The sequence below is a fragment of the Theropithecus gelada genome, chromosome 14 (genome assembly GCF_003255815.1).
Source record: "Theropithecus gelada isolate Dixy chromosome 14, Tgel_1.0, whole genome shotgun sequence".
Lineage (NCBI taxonomy): Eukaryota > Metazoa > Chordata > Mammalia > Primates > Cercopithecidae > Theropithecus > Theropithecus gelada.
The window spans coordinates 101,672,862-101,679,214 of NC_037682.1; the positions used below are offsets into that span (position 1 = coordinate 101,672,862).

General features: G+C 42.9%; 1 pseudogene; it reads left to right on the forward strand.

Moving 5' to 3' along the window:
- Positions 1–5,303: 5,303 nt before the first annotated feature.
- Positions 5,304–5,925, forward strand: LOC112606635 (annotated as a pseudogene).
- The last annotated feature ends 428 nt before the right edge of the window (positions 5,926–6,353 follow it).

Genomic DNA, 6,353 nt, shown 5'->3' on the forward strand with positions numbered 1-6,353 from the left:
GGAAGGAAGGAAGGAAGGAAGGAAGGAAGGAAGGAAGGAAGGAAGGAAGGAAGGAAGGAAGGAAGGAAGGAAAGAAAGAAGGAAGGAATTCAAGGATTCCAGTGTTTGGGGCCTGAGCAACTGGAAAGATGGAGTTAACATCAATGACCCAGGAAAGGTTATAGTTCCACCCTCTGCCTACTTCCATTCCTCTACCCTTGCTTGCTTTCTGTGTCCTGACTGAAAACCACAGAGTGCCTTGACCATTCTGTGACCCAGCCAGCTGCGGGTTTTTCCCAGCAGATTTGAGCCCACTCCAAGGCATTAAACATTCCCAGGTGCTGATAAAGGTATCTAGGCTGTTGCCCAAAACACTGAAAGAAACTGGCCCAGCTGAGTCATTCCTTAAACCCTCATATAAACCCCATGCTCTGAGCCCGTGGCAGCAGGCATACCTGCAGAGAATACCCCTTTCCCCTCACTCTCCACACCAAGGATTGCTGCAGCACTCTGTATAAGTTTCCCCAGTAAATGCCTTGAACTGGTCACCTGGCTTTCAGTGCTTCTTTCTTTAGAAACCTAACCAGCTCCATCTCCAGACGGTTTGAGAGACTCCCTTGTGGGAATTGCCCTGCCCTTACTTCCGGAATGATTCTAGCAACAGATTTGGCAGTATGAAACAGTACGGCGGATTGAAAGCAGGGGATGGATGGGAAGATCAAGAGTTCAGCTTTCAATCTATTGAGTTCAATAGGTCTATTGGACATCCAAGTAGATATATCAAGTAGGCCTTTGGATATATGAGTACAGATTTCAGAAGAAAGGGGTTTGGGATGAGATATAAATTTGAGAATAGTCACTACATGTAAGTTGGAAAACTAGATGAAACCATCAAGTGTATGACTATACATAGAAGAGAGAAGACCATATCCAAGGAGATATATATATATGTGTGTGTGTATATATATATATATAATCTCCAAACATTTATTACTTTAAGAGATATATATCAGCTGGGCACAGTGGCTCACGCCTGTAATCCCAGCCCTTTGGGAAGCCAAGGCAGGCAGATCACTTGAGGTCAGGAGTTTGAAACCAGCCTGGCCAACATGGTAAAACCCCATCTCTACCAAAAATATAAAAACTTAGCTGGTGTCGTGGCACATGCCTGTAATCCTAGCTACTCAGGAGGCTGAGGCAGGAGAATCACTTGAACCCAGGAGGCAAGGGTTGCAGGGAACCAAGATCGTGCCACTGCACTCCAGCCTGGGTGACAGAGTGAGACTCCATCTCAAAAAAAGAAAAAGAAAAAGAAATATATCAGCTTTATTCATAATTGCCAAAACTTGGAAGCAACCAAGATGTCCTTCATTGGATAACTGGATAAATCAACTATAGTGCATCCATGCAATGAAATACCATTCGGCACTGAAAAGAACTGAGCTATCATATAATGAAAAGACATGGAAGAGACTTAAATGCATGTTGCTGAGAGAAAGAAGGCAATCTGAAAAAGCTATATACTATGCGATTCCAACTACATGACTTTCTGGAAAAGGCAAAACTATGGAGACAGTAAAAAGATCAGTGCTTGCCAGAGGTTAATGGAGAGAGACAGATGAATAGGTGGAGCATAGAGGACTTTTAGGGGACTGAAATACTCTGTATGGCACTGTAACAGTGGATACATGTCATTATACATTCCAACCCATAGGATGTACAATACCAAGAGTAACCCTGGTTATAACTATGGTGGCTGGGTGATGATAATGTGTCAATGTAGGTTCATCAGTTGTAACAAATGTAGCTCTGGTGGGGGATGCTGATACTGAGGCTATGCATGTGTGAAGCATGAAGTATATGGGAACTCTCTGTATTTCTATTTTCAATTTTGCTGAGAACCTAAAATTACGCTTAAAAAATAGACTTTTTAAAAAGACAAATTTACAATAATCTAAAAAAGTTTGTCTCTTTGATTTGCCACATCAAAATTTTTGTTCTGATAAGCTGATCTTACACAAAATTAAAAATGCATATACTTGTCTCCTAAAGATACCTAGAGAAAAAGAGAGGAAGATTAGTTATGCTGAATATAGCTTTTGCTTTAAAATTAAATTCATCTTTTTAAAATGCCATTTGTTTATAATAAAATAACCAGTGACTTGTATTAGCCTGAACAGTTCTTGATTTTGCCTTCTTGTCTCAGTGGCTCTCTGTCTTAGATTCTGTACCAGATCATTGTCTTAAGGGCCCTAACAAAGGCTACCTAACTCTAGGACACAATGTCAGTCTCATCTCATGAGCAGGGATCTGAAGTCAGAAACAGAGAGGGAAGGGAATAATTTTGCAGATTTTCATGTAGTAGACAGTAGGTTATAGTAGACAAGTAATCAATATTTGTTAAGAGAATATAGACATATAATTGATACTGACTGATGATTGAAAGAGTGAATGTGTTTATTAATTTACAAATTGATTGGAATGCTCAGCTTATACTCACGACTTTTTTTCCTATTAAATTTTAGACTTGGAGGTTGTACCCCTCTGGGCTTATTTAATTTCCTACATAAAAGAACATTTTTCCTTGAATATTTATCAAAACTTTAAAATATCTTGAACATCCTTAAACCAATTCTGCTTTTCTACTTCCCCATTATTGTCAATAATGTCATCCTTTTGTTCTCATGGCATAATATGCATGGAGCTGCTCTATGTGCCCTAACAGTGTAGCAACTCCACTCCATGTAAAGCTCAAGAGACACCTGAGCCACAAAGGACAAAGTTGTGGCCTCAGCCAACAGAGCCCTTGCTCCCCGAACAGTACAATCTATGGCATAATTCACCAGGAAGTCCCAAGCCATTAGTAAAAATGTGGAACTTCAGAGAAAGGGAGTGTTTGCTTTCACAAAGAAATCTTGATGATTCTTCCTGACTTCAGCCTGTCCTCTGTCCCTTTACTTTCTCAGCACCTTCACTCTGGCCAGAGTTTGCCCCCATCTGCCTGCCTGCCTCCTGCTTCTTTCAGCCGCCACAATTCCATACTGTACTTTGCCCACTGGGACTTTCCACACTGGTAAGGAAGCAAAGTAGAACCCAAAGCAAAATGTGCTGAACAGACCAAACACACATTTCATATGGATAGGAGGTATAATCTAAGCTATAAAACTCTTAGAAGAAAACAGGGGGAAAAGCTTCAAGACATTAAATTTAGCAATGATTTCTTGGACATGACACCAAAAGTAAAGACCAAAAAACAAAAAAAATAAAGAAGAAAGAAAAATAGATAACTGGACTTCACCAAAATTAAAAACTTTGGGCTGAGCATGGTGGCTTATGCCTGTAATCCCAACACTTTGGGAGGCCAAGGCGCACAGATCCCTTGAGGCCAGGAGCTTGGTACCAGCCTGGGCAACACGGTAAAACCCTGTCACCACTAAAAATACAAAAATTAGCCAGGTATGGTGGTGCATGCCTGTGGTTCCAGCTACTCGGGAGACTGAGGCAGGAGAATTGCCTTAACCTGGGAGGTGGAGGTTGCAGTGAGCTGAGATTGCACCATTGCATTCCAACCTGGGAGACAAGAGTGAAAAACTCAATCTCAAATAAATAAATAAATAAATAAAAACTTCTGTGCATCAAAGGACACTATCAACAATGTGAAAAGGCAACACACAGAATGGGAGAAAATCATACATTATAGGGGATTAATATCCAGGATACATTTAAAATCCTACAACTCAAGAAAAACAATAACAAAAAAAAATCTGATTAAAAAATGAGTCAAGGATGTGAACAGACATTTATTGAAGGATATACAAATGAACAAATAATCACATGAAGAGATGCTCAACATCACTACGCAGCGGGGAAATGCAAATCAAACCACAATGAGATACCACTTCATACCCTTAGGATGGCTAGTATAAAAACAAAGCAAAACAAAAATTAACCAGTGTTGGCAAGGATGTGGAGAAATTGCTGTATGTCACTGGTAGGAATGTAAAATGGGACAGCCATTGTGGAAAATGGAATGGAAGTTCCCCAAAAAATTAAATATAAAATTACATAATCCAGCAATTCCATTTCTTGGGTATATACCCAAAGGAGAGAGATATTTGTTCACCAATGTTCATAGCAGCATTAGTCACAGTAACTAAAAGATGGAAACAATACAAGTGTCCATCAATAAGTGAATGGATAAACAAAATGTACTATATATATTTAATGGAATATTATGCAGCCATTTGGAACAGAATTCTGCAACATGCTACAACATAGGTGAACCTTAAAGGCATTATGCTTAAGTGAAAGAAGCCAGTCATAAAAGGACAAATATTGTATAATTCTACTTATTTGAGGTACCTAGAGTAGTTAAATTCCTAGAGACAGAAAGTAGAATAGTGGCTCCCTTGGGCTGGATGAGGGGTGGAATGAGGAGTTAGTGTTTAACGGGTGCAGGGTTTCAGCTGGGGAAGATGAAAAGATTTTGGAGACGGATGGTGGTAACAGTTGCATTGTAATGTGAATGTAGTTAATGCCACAAAACTGCACTTAAAAGTGGTTAAACTAATACATTTTGTTATATATATTTGCCACAACATAAAATAAAATCTGGCTAGGTGCAGTGGCTCAAGCCTGCAATCCCAGTACTTTGGAAGGCTGAGGCAGGATGCATTACTCGAGGTCAGGAGTTTGAGAACATCCTGGACAACATAGTGAAACCCCATCTCTACTAAAAATACAAAAATTGGCCAGGTATGGTGGCACATGCCTATAATCCCAGCTACTTAGGAGGCTAAGGAGGGGGAGATGCTTGAACCCAGGAGGCGGAGGTTGCGGTGAGTCAAGATGGTACACTGCACTATAGCCTAGGTGACAGAGCAAGACTCAGTCTCAAAAAGAAAAAGAAAAGAAAAAATATAATCTAACTTGAGATAACGTAAGACATACCAGTCATGAATTTTATTAACTCCGAAACATAAAATAAAATAGAAAAATCAAAGTTATAAAACATAGAAGAAAGGGAAGTCCTAGCCAATGTAATAAAGCAAGAACCTAAGATAAAATGCGTATTGGAAAGGAAGAAGCAAAACTATTGTTATTTATAGACAGCATGATTATAAAAAACCTGTTGAATCTACCCAAACAAACGCTAGAATTAAAAAGTGAAATTAGACCTCTTGGAGCATATAAAACGTCTAATTGTTGTCCTATTTGCCACCAGCAAACAACCGGAAAATAAAGCTTTCTAAAAATACCATTAAAAAATATCAAATCCTTAGAAAGGCGTCCAGTAAAAAAATATGTAAGATTTTAAGGCGGCCATGGACAACGAGGAGGAGACGTACCTCCTCTGGAAAATCCGCAAGACCATCATGCAGCCGTGCCACGACCGTGGCTTCCTAGTGACCTAGGACGAGCGTGACCTCACACTGAAGGAGTTCAAAGCCCAGTTTGGGACAAGCCAAGTGAGGGGCAGCCGCGGTGCACAGACCTCACTGCGCTGGTGGCCCACAAAGACGACCCCACAGACCAAATGTTTGTGTTCTTTCCAGAGGAGCCCAAGGTGGGCATCAAGACCGTCAACGCGTCCTGCAGGCGCCTGCAGCAGGAGAGCCTCACGCGGGCCCTCATCGTGGCGCAGCAGGGCATGAGGCCCTCTGCCAAGCAGTCCCTGGTCGACATGGCTCCCAAGTACATCCTAGAGCAGTTTGTGCAGCAGAAGTTGCTCATCAACAACACAGAACACGAGCTAGTAGTCCCTGAGTACGTCATCATGACCAAGGAGTGGGTGACGGAGCTGTTGGCCCGACATAAGCTCCGAGAGAACCAGCTACCCAGGATCCCGCCGAGCGCTATTTTGGGATAAAGGATGGGCAGGTGATGAAGATCGTCCAACCCAGCTAGATGGTGGGCAGGTACCTCACCTACCGGTTGGTGCAGTAACCACCTCCCTGACAGCTCCTAGAGGCAGACACACGGACAGTGACCCCCGTCGCCTGCAGGACGGACGCCCTGCCCTGCTGGAGTCTGGCCCGCCAGCTCTCTCCCAGCTGCTACTGCTCTGGACTCCCCAAGGCAGGTGGCCTCCACTCAAGTGCTCCCGTCCTGGGGTGAGGCTTCCCATGGCCCAGCCCGCCCCATTCACCTGTGCATTTTTGCGAGATGCGGCCTCAGGAGGGACGAGACCCCCACAGGGAGGCGACCTGGGGGCAGCTTGTACCCCGGGTTCTCGTCCAGACTGCTCTGGGTTCACTCTGTTGGGGGTTTTGGTTCCGCGTCTCCCACCAGCCACTGCTTCCTCCTGGGCTCTCAGCCTCCCACCCCTCATCTTTCCTCTCTCGGTGGCCCTAATGCATAGTGGCCCCCACACA